Source organism: Urocitellus parryii, chromosome 1, assembly GCF_045843805.1.
Source record: "Urocitellus parryii isolate mUroPar1 chromosome 1, mUroPar1.hap1, whole genome shotgun sequence".
NCBI lineage: Eukaryota > Metazoa > Chordata > Mammalia > Rodentia > Sciuridae > Urocitellus > Urocitellus parryii.
In genome coordinates, this window is record NC_135531.1 from 94,418,391 (window position 1) to 94,432,541 (window position 14,151).

The 14,151-nt window shown below is 42.5% G+C and overlaps 1 protein-coding gene across 5 annotated transcripts in view; it reads right to left on the reverse strand.

The window, feature by feature from the left end:
• The window catches only part of Nrg2 (neuregulin 2), a 180,602-nt gene that overhangs the window by 87,523 nt on the left and 78,928 nt on the right, over positions 1-14,151 (reverse strand). The window lies entirely within an intron of this gene.

Below are 14,151 nucleotides of genomic sequence, written 5' to 3' on the forward strand. Positions count from 1 at the left end.
GTGTATTGTTATACTTATTCTATTTTATTAGTATTTTTAGACTCTTTCTATACCTAATTTATGCTTTGAACTTTATCAAATATATGTATGTACAGGAAAAACAATATATATGGGTGGGGTACATCCAAGATTTCAGGCATTCACTGGGAGTCTTAGAACATATTCCCTGAAGATAAGAAGGGAGTACCACAGTATGTTATCATTTGTGGGGAAAAAGAAGAAAATATATTGGCATATGCTGTATAGGCAGAAGAATACCCAGGAAAATGAAATAGTGGTAGCCTCTAGAAAGAGGAAGTCAGTGTCTGGAGTCCTGAAATAGGCAGGAGACTTTATTTTTCATCATATATCCTTGGATTTTATATGTCCTGTACATTTTGAAAAATAAGATTATTGATATATGGGTGGTATAGGATGGGGCAGAATTTCCTCAGAATGGTATCTACCTCACAGTAGTGTGAGATGTCACACTACTTTTAGTGAAATGAAGTTGTATCTAAGCTAAAACCTGAAGAACAGTAAGGAGACAGCCAATGGAGGGGGAGATGAAAAGAAGGATATCCTTGAGAAAGGAAATAACACATTCAAAGATCCCAAGGGAAGAAGGAAAATATTATGTTGGGTAAATGCAGGGTACTTCTGTGGAACTGGAATATTGTGGGAAAAAAGGAGACTTGGGAAATACATGGGGGCCATGTTTTTATCTTGTAAATGAAGGGTCAGCAGACTTAATAGAAAAGATTTTATATTTTATGATCCAAGAAACAAAATCAAGGATTTTTTTTGATAGGCACACAATAAGACAAAAATAAATTTCTAACTTTTAAATGACATAATTCAAAATATAATAAGCACTTTTTTTGTATTACAAGTATCTTAATGAGGATCATGGGATACTTTTTTGGGGAAATAACATTTCACTTAATTGGGAGGCAAAGTCAGTGTTTTCTATTATCAAAATAAATTGCAAAATTTCCCATTAATTCTAATCTGTAACGAGATCTTATATAGTTTATATTTGAAAATGTCTTTTTCACACAGATAAGTACTGCCAAATATTGATATCAATCCATGAGCATATGATTTTAATTAAACATATGTACCACTTGGGGGGTATTTATAGAATTCTATTTGATTCTTCTTTTGATATTTGCCTTTCAGCTTGTCATCACATTGCAGATTAATCACTTCCAATTGAAGATTAGGTGGAAGATTCTCAAATGCACCATTAAATAAAATTCAAAATGTGGAAATTTCCTTTACACTTGCATCAATATTGAAAGAAACACTGCTGGAACTGTAGTTTGAGCTCAGAAAATATATCCGCTATAAATTTGTGTGAGAGGAGGTCTTGATTATTATTTCTACTGTGGATAGCCCAGGAAGTATATAAAACAACTAGTCATTACTTATGATTCAAACAACATTGGTTGTAGTAAAAAAAAATTAAACCACAATGTATATTTCACAAACAAGCATTGCTATGCCTTATGATTTGAGGTTTAATTAATTAAGCAATATCAAGTCTGTAGCAAAAATTAATTTCCAAAGGTACTGTGTTTGATAAAAGTAGTCAAGGGCAGTTTTTCTCATTCAGAAAGATTTTGATCTCAGCTCTGACTTAAAAAAATTATTAATATTTAGTCATCAAAATGCTATGGGCAAGTACAAGTTAATATCTTCAGCTCTTGTTTCTGACAAAAACAGAATCACTGATGATTAAGTTCCCCAGTGTAGGGCTGTAGCTCAATGGTAGAGCGCTTGCCTCACAAGTGTGAAGCACTGGGTTTGATCTTTAGCACCACAGAAAGAAAGGTAGATAGATAAATATTGTGTCTTTCTATCTACAACTTAAAAAAAGGAAGTTCCCAAGAGCAAATGAAGTTCACTATTGACACTATTGTTTCAATAACACAAAAGACTAAAATATTTTCCTCAAAGTTCCTGCAAATGGATAATACAATGAATAATCATAGGCTTTAAACACCTTACATTTCTCACAAATTTTATAGATTTGCCCAGTTAAACCTATTTTTCTACTCTAGACAAATGTTGCTATCATTAGTTATGACACATCTTAGTAGGTTCCACTTCAGGTTGCACTGACTTTTTTCTCAACTATTCTTACCTATGGTTGTTCTAGATAGACTACCCTTAAAGGCTAATTCTTTAGTCATTTCAATTTGGCATTGCTTCCTCGAATAAACAGACAAACAAACAAAAAAAAACTGACCAATATTGTTAACATCTGTTGACTCATCCAGAGCCAAGAAAAACCACTTGAAATCATTTGTCTTGTTTTTAAATTTACTATTTATGTTGCTCCTAATATTATCAGCTCTCTGAACAACTATGCTTGCTGAAAGGCTAATAATCTTAAGTGAGTTTATTTTCTCTGGACACATTCTTTGGCTGCTGCAATCAAACATGATTTAATAAACTCACCATTTGTAAACAGTTTCCTTCCTTTGCTAGCAAATGAGCTTCTTGGAAATTTACTTTGGTTGGAGTCTGATTTTGTTTTTTATATTTTGTGAAGAAATTCCCCTGTATGAGATATTCAACTTAAAATTTTCTGATTTTGTGATCATTGCTTTCTGTGAATTGGAAATTTTTACTTAGGTAAGTGTTGAGATATATATATATATATATATATATATATATATATATATATATATATATATCTCATTCTTTTAGCATAGCTATAATTTCATCATGTAATACATGTAGTTATTTGTTATCTGATTCAAGAACAAGATAATCTATATTTAATTGTAACTCAAAGCATGACATTCAAAATTCACTTTTCTTGTTTTTACATGATGAGTATGCACTGGTAATAAGAAAATAAATAAAATGCCACAGTACAGTGACACACATATCATTAGATATGCATCTCATTTATAGCATTACCAGATTATAACTTTATCAATGGAATTTATAGTGCAACAGTGTAGTGAGGAAAGCATCATTCATGGTCATTATAGTAACCGCTTGACTCTGCTATTTGTAGTGCAAAAACAGACCCATAAACAATATGAGAACAAATGAGCATACTATGCATTTCAATTAAGCTTTATAGACACTAAATTTTTAAAAAATATTTATTTTTTAGTTATAGGTGGACACAATATCTTCATTTTATTTTTATATGGTGCTGAGGATCGAACCCAGTGCTTCACGCATGGTAGGCCAGCGATCTACCTCTGAGCCACAACCCTAGCCCCACTCAAATTTTAATTTAATAAAATTAAAAAATAATTTTTTTTTACATGTAACAAATATTGTTCTTTATTTTTTTCAACCATTCAAAATGTGTTGGCAAGGAAGTTAAATAAAAGGTATTTATATCAAAAAGAAAGAAGTAAAATTATCTTTATTCATTATTAACAGATGACTTGATCTTGTATATAGAAAACTCTAAGGAATTCATTAAGAAAACTATTAGAAGTAACAAATGAGTTCATCAAGATTGCAAGATACAAGTTAAAACATACATATACAGATTGTATTTGTATATACTTTCAATGAGTGATATAGAAATGATAATAAGAAAATAATTTCATTTATAAAAGTATAAAAAGAATAATATATCTAGGAATAAATTTAATAAAGTACAAAACTTAAACTCTGAAAACTACACAAAAGCTGTCAAAATAAATTTAAGAAAGTCTAAATAAATGGAAAGACATCTTTTGTTTATAAATCAGAAGATTAAATATTGTTAAGATGGTAATATTTCCCAAATTAATCTACAGATTTAAAAAAATCCCAATCAAAATTCCACCTGACTTCTTTGCAGAAATGGAGAAACTGATCTGATTTAATCCAGATTAAATTACTCAGAAGAGCCAAAACAATCTTGAAAAAGTAGAACAAAATTGGAAGACTCATACTTCTCAATTTCAAAACATGCTATAAAGCCCAAATAATCAAGACAATGAGTACTGAAAAAAGGACAGATATATAGATTAATAAAAATTCTCAATTCAATTCAATAGAGAATTCACATATATTGTCAATCGATTTTCTACACAGTGCCAAAATAATTTAGTGGTGAAAGAATAGTTTGTTCAACAAATGATTCTCGATCAACTGGATAACTACATCCAAAAGAATGAGGTTAGACATCTACCTCACACCTCATACAAAAATTAACAAAAAATAGATCAAACACTTAAACATATAAGAGTTAAAATTACTAAACTAAATTACTAAACTAATTACTAAATTACTTGGAAGAAAACATGAGCATATATCTCAGCGACACTGGATTAGGCAACAATTTCTTTGGTATGACAGCAAAAGCATGAGCCACAAAAATTAGATAAGTTGGGCTTCATGAAAATTAGAAGCTTTTGCCTTTCAAATGACATCATTAAAAAGTGAAAAGGGGAGTCTGGGGTATAGCTCAGTGATAGAGCATTTACCTCACATGCACAAGGTCCTGGGTTTTCTTCCCCAGCACTGATAAAGAAAAGTAAAAGAAAACTCACTGAGTGGGGGGAAATGTTGGCAAATAATATATTTTATAAAGAACTTGTATCTATAATATATAAAGAATTTATGCAATTCAACAATAAAGCAACAATAAAAACCAAATTGGTTTAAATGGATTTAATTTTTTTGAAAGGATTTGACAGGACATTTCTCCAAAGAAGATATACAAATGACTAATAAGTACATGAAAAGATGCCTGACATCACCAATTATTAGAGAAATACAAATAAAAAATAGACAACCTATTAGGATGGTTACTATAAAAAAATAATGAGTGTTGGTGAGGATGTAGAGAAATTGGAATTCCTGTGTATGGCTGGTGGGAATGTAAAATAGTGCAGTTACTATGGAAAACAGTATGTAATTCTTCAAAATATTAAAAATAATATTACTATGTGACTCAACAAATTCAACTTCTGGGCACATGCCCAAAAGAACTAAATTCATGGTATTTAGCACACTTAGGTATTTGTACACTTAATGTTCACAGTAGCATTATTCATGATAGTCCACAGGTGGAAGCAATACACATGTCCATAAACAAATGAGTGGGTTAAAAAAAATGGCATATACATACACCGGAATATCATCTAGCCTTTAAAAAGTAGGAAATTCTGTGACATGCTATGGCATGGATGAACTTTTAGGACATTAGATTAAGTGAAATAATCCAGCCAAAAAAAGACAAATACCATATGGTTCCCGTATGGTTCCACTGATATGAGTCATTTAGAGTTGTCAGATTCATAGAGACAGGAAGTAGAATGGTGGTTGCCAAGGGTTATGAAGAATACATATGAATAGCCAATAAGCACATGAAAAGATGTTCAACATCATTAGTCCTCAGGGAAATGCACACGCAAACTACCCATTAGGATGGCTAGAATAAAAAGACACATAATAGCAAGTGTTGGTAAAGATGTGGAGAAATGGGAACCCTCATTCACTGCTAATGGAAATGAATGTAAGCTGGTGCAAAGATGGTACAGCTGCTTTGGAAAACAGTCTGACAGAACCTCAAAATTCAGAGTTCTATGACAAAGCATCCCCACTCCCAGGTATATACACACCTAAGAGAAATTAAAACTTATGTCCTTACAAAAATTTGTACATAGATGTTCACAGAAACATAATTTATAATAGCCCAAACATAGAAACAACTTAACTGGCTATCAACTGATGAATGGACAAATAAAATTTGGCTTATCCATACAATGAAATATTATTTGGTCATTGAAAGGAATAAAATGTTGATTCATATTTCAAAATGGATGGATCTGGAAAACATTATACTAAGTAAAAAGAACTAGACACAAAAGATCACATATTATATAGTTCTGTGTATATGAAATGTTCAGGAAAATATATAGATCCAGTTTTCTTCATAGAGACTGAAAACTGATTAATGATTGTCTAGGACTGAGGAATTCCAAAAACGTGTGGGATAATTCCTTAGGTTGATAAAAATACTCTAAAATTGGTTGTTCTTATGGTTACACAACTGTGTGAATATATTAAAAACCACTGAATCATACACTTTATTATTAATGGGGGGGGGGGAGGAGTACCAGGGATTGAACTCAGGGGCACTTAACTACTGAGCCACATCCTCAGTCTTTTTTGTATTTCATTTAGAAACAGATTCTCACTGGGTTGCTTAGCATCTCACTAGGTTGCTGAGGCTGGCTTTGAACTTACTATCCTCCTGCCCCAGCTTCCCCAGCTGCTGGGATTACAGGCATGCACCACCATGACTAGTTTGAATCATACACTTGAAATGTGTGAATTATATGGCTCATGAATATATCTCAATAAAACTTCCTTTTCCCCATCCCCTGCCATGTAAAAATGTATTTCTATGCACTATACCAAAATAAGCCAGAGATTTCTTATCAGGACAATATTCACCACATAATCTCAAAGTGCGTGACGTATGATGATAGCCACCCAATTTTAAAGGATCTTCAGGAGTCCTGTCTTTCTTCTCCTGGATTTCTATCATTTCTGCCTCTTCCTCAGCCCACAAAAATCAACCAATCAATCAATTCCACAGACTTAGTGGCCCTGCTGCGTGCCAGGCTATGATCTGTTTCATTTTCAAGGACTCACAGATGCTCCTCCCCCTAGCAAATCAGCCTCTAATGAAAAGACCCAACTAATTTTTATTGAAGCACAAATGAGTGAAGCCTTAATGTGATCTTCTGGTAAGGGCAATTTGGATTAATATGTTTTTCTTATTTCAAAAGTAATTCATGATAACTCCAAGGAAGATATAAGAATCATGAGGACATCCACAACCTGAAGATAATAATATTTTGATCTACATCTTCCCAGACTTTTATGCTATTGTTTTCTTCATTTCTTCTGTTCTATTTTTAACTAGAGAGTTTACAGTTTACTTAAGATGAACATCTCAGGCTAAGGAATGACCCTGGGAGGGCTGCCATTGGGTCAGAGAACTTTTCTTGAGGCTTCAAGAATGGCACCTCTCAGGTTTACATGTGGTGGGAGTATAAGCAAGGCCCTAATGGGTACCTGGTGGTGTCTAGGTGTTCACATGTACCAGCCTCCTCCACATAAGCCATGCTTACCTCAGTTTTGGAGCATAAAATACTGGAAATCACAATGCCCAGGCAGGGGGCCACTGGGGGTGGGGGTGAGGTCTCCCTAAGGGCATCTAGAATTGCTGCATTCTTTGCATGGCTCCCGCCTCTGTCTAAATAGCAAAAAGCTGCTGGGACCAACATGTCTGTGACAAAGAGACAAGTGAAAATTTGTTGAGAGAGTGGTGTCCCAGACTCTTCCTAAGGGAAACCTGATTAAAAGGACTATTTCAAAGGATCATTAGTAGAAAAAGAATTTCAGGCTCCCTCGGGTAGAGCTGCCTTTGAGCCAATCTCAGTTTCAACACTTCTAATATGTCCTCCCCCCGCCCAAAAGGTCAGCTGGAGTAATCCACACTCCAGAAACCAAACTCCCAAAGTCAGGGACACAGATGGTCCATGTTGGCCTGCTCCTTGACTGGCAGACCCATCTCAACTCACCCCAGGGGAGAGCTGGAGGGTTTGCCTGTCCCTGGGGAGCTGAAATACAGTGCTGAGAATCTGAACAGTTTTCTCACACCCAGGGGAACTTGGGAGCACTCTGCAAAACATTTAGCTTCTTACAAAATACAAAAACCCTGATGCTGGAAGAGGCGAAGCCTCTCTCCCCTGTCACTGGAAGCTAAGAAGCACATTCTCATCCCCCTCTTTAGGAAGGTGCTGGTCCCAAAACGGCATTATGATCTGTTCTTTTCTGGAGAACCATCCCCAAGCTGATCACCCCTCCCACAGATATCTGTGATCGCACCTGATCCCTTTTCTGGGACAAATCCTCTCCATGGGCCAGAATTGAACCACGGTCCACACAATCTCATTGCACCTAATATATGGTCACACTCAACCTCACAGACCACCCTCCATACCAATTCTTCTTTCTAGTAGTGGGAAAGGAGTTCAGCTCTTGACTTCCTGAGAGACCTTCCTTGAATGAATCACTCTTGACCCCAAAACAGAGGTCCTCTTCACTTTGATTATCACTATCACCATTTGAGCCCACCAGGTCAGTCCCTCTGCCAGCCACCATCCTAGCCCCATTTCTGAATATTGGCCACTTCTGCCAATAGCAGGACCCATTTATCAACCAGTCAGATCTCTAATCCTCACTCCAAGCTCCTGAAGAGGAAACCACAGCCCCAAGATGTTGCTGCACCACAGAGAGGAAACAGAGCCAGTTTTCAGTCAAGTCTAGAAGGCTCCTGAGCTGTGCTGTTTCCCCTGACCCCTGCTGCCTCCCCATTCTGGACCATGCTCTAGACACAGACTGAGAAGGATAAAATGCTATTTTGCTGGCTTTGTATGCTTAGACAAGTCTCTTACACTCTTCTGCTTCAGTTTCATCTCTAAAATGACACTTTTGTTTGAGGCAGAGGTATAGGGCTGTGTGTGTATTAGCGGGAGTCGTTGTGGGTCTGTGCGTCCTCATGTATCTGGGATGTGGATAAGAAGGTAGGGATAAGGCCATCCCCTGTTCCTGCTTTCCCAGAACAAGGCAGCCAAATGCTGCAGTTGCCTTTGGGGACCTAGTGAGTCATGGCCAGGCTGGAGGGCGCCTGTCTACCCCCTGCTGCCTCTCTGGGGTGCCACATTCTGTGGTCAGGAAGAGGGGCCCCTGGAGGGCCCTTAGAATGTTCCATCTGCTAGAAGCCCTTTGGAGGACTGATGGTATGATAAGGTAACAATAGTAGCTCGGGTTCTGTGGCTCCCTTCTTTCCCTCTAGTGAGGTTCCTTCTGTCCCAGAGCCATGGAAAGCTCCCAAGTTCCCCACAGATGCCTCCTCAGCCCATCTGCCTGCTTTTCATCCTACACCACCCAGCTTTCTCAACTCCTAATTGTATTTTGAGACTTCAATCCCCAGGCCCTCGAACAACCATGCAGAAAATCCCCTGGTTACAACCCTGCAACCCTCTTGCTGCATACCCTGCCCTGGGCTTTCCCAGGCAGCCCTGCCTGGCCTGGCCAGAAGAACAAAGCTCATAGCCTTACGATCTCAGCCCTGGAAGATTCAGGGAATGCAGTGGCCAGGAAGCAGGACCTATGGATGGGTAGAGGCATTTAGCTGCTCAGTTGCCAGGGAGACAGCATGGCATAAGGACGGATGATTTGTAGTCAAATAGACAAGGCCTGAGATTCTGGCTCTGCCCCTTCTTAGCCATGTGACTTTGGGCAATAGAGGTAACCTTGCTGAGCCACACTTTCCTTGTATGTCAAACAAAGAGAATAATATCCACCTTGCCGGATAGTTCTAGGGATTAACCGAGATAATATATTTAAAGCACCTTGCTCAGTGCCTGACACATAGTTGGCACCCAATAAATGTGGTTTCCTTTTCCACCCCCACTCCTCCTGCCCAGCCTCTGCCAACACCAGTGGGCAAACAAATGTGGCAGATCACATCTCAATTATTTGAGGGTCCAGGGCTCAGCCTCCATACTTATTGTCCTTTAAACTGCACGATGGGTGTACTACAGAAGGTGGAAAAAGAGAAGGAAGAAAGTGAGGCAAGAGTGGGAAGAAGGTGGGTGGGCAGAAGAAAGGTGCAGGGGGGAGCCTCAGCCCTAGACAGGAGAGCTTATGTGGCTTAGGGCCCCAGAGCGACCCCCCGAATAAGTGCACAAGGAATTTGCTGACAGCAGCTGGCCTCTGAATGGGGTGGGGGTAGACTCCAGATTCAGAGCCTGGATTCAAGTGGGTCCTTCCCACTAGCCTGTCTGGGCTAGAAGCAGGGAACCTGATATTTACATACCTCTGCAGATGTGTCCCAACAGCCTGCCTGCCCTACCACGGTGGAGGAGGAATAATCACGCCAAGGCCAAACTCCCTCCTCCTCCCCCTCGGAGGGCCAGATGACCTCAGAGCTTCAGAGCTCCAAATGGAGTGCATGTGTGCGTGCATGTGTGTGTGTGTGTGTGTGTGTGTGTGTGTGTGTGTGTGTGTATGCGCGTGCGAGCGCGTGTGTGTGCAGCTCCAGTCCCTAGCAGAGGAGGCTGCAGGCCTGGGTTCAGAGGGATGCAACATCTGGCCAGCTGTGAGTCTGAGCCAGATGTGCGCTGGCCAGATGGAGGGCAAGCTCCCCTGGGTGGGGGTTGCACAGGAGGGAGTCATAACCTCATTGTGCGGCCTAATCCTGAACATATTACTCTGGAATATGTGCGCCATCAACAACATCGCCATAAAAAAAAGGCCTCAATAAAGAGAGAAGAAAGAGCAAGGCCCCAGGAGTCATCAGTGGGCCTCTGACACACTTTCTGGGGTAGGGGGTGGACTGAGGAGGGAGTCTGGGCTAGCACTTGACCTTGGGCGCCAGCAGTCCACGTGCTCCTGAGGAGCTGGGGCGGGGGCGGGGTGTATGTGTGCTGGGAAGTGTGTCTCCTGCTCTGCAAAGAGAGCTACTGAAGGCTCAAAGCCATGGACACAGCCCATAAGAGCCTTTGTGACTGAGGTGCAAGGGTTAATGGATCTGGGAAGGGGCGCCTGCATCTGGGAAGAGCTGAAGAGGTAAGCCAGAGAGCAGCTCTGGGCCTCTTTCTTCTGCCTTCCCCAAACCAGGTATTCTCATTCTTCTAGCAGGGAAAGCACTCAAATATCCGCCTGCTCTTCCCCTTTCTACTGTCCCCACTCCCATCCCAAGAGAACCATCCAGACAAGCAGCAGAGATGCAAAGCAAGGAGATCAGGGCTGGGCTGCCTTACTGCCTGTAGTCATTGGGCTGAGGCCCAGTAGGCCTTTTTGGGAATACTGACAAGGTAGGGTGGTCCCAGCAGTCCCCCTAGAGAGTAGATGACCTACAAGAAGAGTAAGGACAATGTTCTCTTCCAGTCTAGAGGGCCCCTGCTCCCTGAGAAGCTGAGGTGGAGAAGGAAACAGAGAAAGGGTGGACAAAAGGAAATAATCACATGGGGAACCACAAGTACCTCCCAGCCCATGTGGTCCAGGCCCTCCATCTGATGAGAAGAAGAGGAGGTGTATTAGGGAAACTGGGAGAGGGACCCCAACAACAGTCCTAACTGACACCTGCGGAACTCACCCCCAACCCAGGCAACTTCTCATTCCGGAAACCCAAAGAGATGCAGGAAGAACAGACCAGAGTTGAGGGTAAGAGGATGCTCACTGGGGTCGGGGGAGGGGTGTTGGAAGTTGGTGAAGAATGAGATCCTGAGAGATGGGAGACACATGGAGCAGACCAGGCGCTAGGCTGGTGGTTTTCTCCCTCTGCCTCCTGCATGTTCGTGGCAAGCACAACTGCTTCTCATTAAAGTGACCGCGGAGAAGAAATCCAGGCGAGCCCAGGTCATGGTCACATCCTCGAGCAGCCAGCCTCAGCCAAGCCAGAGAGGAGTGGGCTGGGGCCCCAGGAGACCCGCAACTGCTGCCCAACCCTGGGGTCCTGAGGTCATCCATGTCAGCACCTATGGTGGCAATGATGAGAAGGAAGAATTCGAATGGCCAGAGAAACAGGGAGGGAGGGAGATCCTGCCCACACCCTCCTGGCCATCTTGCCTGCTTTCTCTCTCCTCATTCATTTATCACGCCATGGCCAGCTCCAACCCCACTAACCTCCTGCTCAGGAAATGGCAACAGCTTCTCATCACCTCAGTCAAGACACATTTCTGAGCCTGATGCAAAGGTTCTTTGTGATTTAGCAATGCTGGATGTTGGCACTTCTCACTTTTGTGGTTCTCTAAATTGAGCCCTGCTCTCCAGCTACACCCCACAAAGGTCACTACATCATCCTGTCAAGTCCTTCTGTATCTTGGTTTTCTTTACCCTAAATTGCCTTTTTGTTTCTACCAACTCATTATGATTTCCCTCTTACATTTCACTCACCTGTAAAATTGTAGAGGAATAATGTCTACCTTGGACAGTTTTTGCAAGGATAAAATTAGAAAGTGCTTGGCACAGAGCCTGGCACACAGGCTCTTATTATTATCGTTACTTTTCTATTCAATACCTGTGCAGTCCAAGTCCAGGCTCCACCTGACCTGCCCATCTATGATGGTCATCACACCATCAACCTCCTCCTTGCATTTGCCAGCTCAGTTCACTTCTATTCAAACATTCATCTGGGTGACCCACACTTTGTTGGCACCCTGCCAAGCGGGGGGGGGGATGGGGAATGAGAGACTTACATGCTGTCCTCAAAGAGCTTATCTTTTGGAGGGGGTCAGAGTAGAAAGCAGTGGCAAGAAGGCATTCAGTGCTGAGTTGAAAGTACAGAGGGAGGTCAGCACAGAGGGCAGAGGAGGCTGCTCGGAGGAGGAGGTGAGCGACAAGTGTGGCCCTGAAGGTTAAAGTGGAGTTAGCAGGGTGGAGGGGGACAGAGGTGCTGCAAGGAAAAGAAACAGCATGGACAGAGGCCCAGATGGAGGGGAGGGGGTGGGTGAGCAAACTGTCACGAGCCAGGAAGGTTAAGAATGGACTGAGAGGACCAGCGAGAGCGGAGGCTGGAGAGTTTGGCAGAGCGCCAGTGGAAAGGCTTTGTAAGCTGGACTAAGATGCCAGGCTGAGTCCTGTGGGCAGTACAGAATCACAGGGAGCCGTGGCACTCACTTTGGCCCATAGCATGTGGGCCTTGGACCACTGACTGCTTTACTTCTGCCAGACTTCCCTCTCAGGAGATAAACCAGTGCCGTCTCATAGCCCATTCTTGGAGAGGCAGAATATAAATGAGTAGCTCCCCCCTTGATGCTCTGGGAGGGCAAACCAAGGATTACACTGTGCAGTGCATGGGGCAGGAGCCCAGGGCATGTCTGAGCAGGTGAGGGAGGACAGGAAGCAGTGACAAAGTAAGAGGGAACATGAAGACTAGTCCTTCCTGATTTTCACCATAACCATGGTCTCCCCTGGACTCCCAGAAGTTTCCTGAGTCAAAGATCCAACATAGGTTTTCCAAAGCCCAGTTTAATTCATCTGATGAAGGAGTGCCAGACCCGACTCCATCTTTGTCTGCTCTGCACTGCAGAGAGGGGAGACTGGGTCAACATCCAGCCACACCGGGCCACCTGGGAAGGAGCTGCCAAAATGCCACACCTGTGGAAATGCCTTCCTGTGGAAACACTATGCCTACCTGTGGAAAGTAAGACTCGGGTGCCCCGTCCATCTGCCTACCACATGGCAGAGCATAGGTGCAAGCCCTGCCAGGGTGAATTGCCACTTAAGGAGGAAGGGGACACTGAGGCAGGGATGGAAGGGAGAATTTACTGGGAGGGCTGGCTCTGGAAGCTGACAAAGGAAGCTGAAACTGAGAAGAAAAGGAAATAAATGCAGGCCCTTAACAGCCCCGTCCATAGGTGCCCCGTCTTTCATTTCCCTCTACCCAGCCTGTGGGAATTCTAGTCAGCAATCAGTGGCACCCAGTCCCTCTCCCAACATACTGTATGATATGGGCACTGGAAGCCTGTCCTGATCAGTGAGCACCTCTCCAGGATGCCCTCCCTGACCCCTGACTTGAAGTCTCTCTCCCTTTTCTGACTCTTTGCACTTCTGAACAGCACCATTCAAGAAGCACCTGAGTTTCAGTTCCTCTAGGGGCTCTCAGGGCTCCTCCTGGCCTCCTGGCACTAAGCTCCTTGAGGGCAGGATCAGGCTGTTGCCTTCCAGCATCCTGCATGGTCCCCAGCACAGGTTTCCCCATGGCTTGGGTTCATGGTTCCTGCGTCTTCCTCTCTGAAGGTGTAAAGAGGACATGGAAGTTCAGATGGGCCAGAACTGAGCCCCAGGGCTGGAGGGTGGGAAAAGAGTTGTCTCCCTTGATGTACTCCAAACCAGATTGACAAGGCAAGATTCAGAGGCCAGGAGTGGTGGCCATGTGGTGGTCAGATGGAAAAGCTACAGCAGCTGAGCAGCAAGTGCTACAGGTCCCAATAGGCAGGACATGGAAGCTGCAGAAGGCTGGGTGGGGGGGGGGGGCAGCTGCTGCCTCGGAAGAACTGTAAATGGATTCCAGGTTCTAGTGCCTGACAAAGGGTCTGAGCAAGGCCTCACCCCAGGCAGCTTCGTCGTACAGCGGGTGTGACTAGAGGAGCAAAGCTGAAAAAACGGGCCACCATC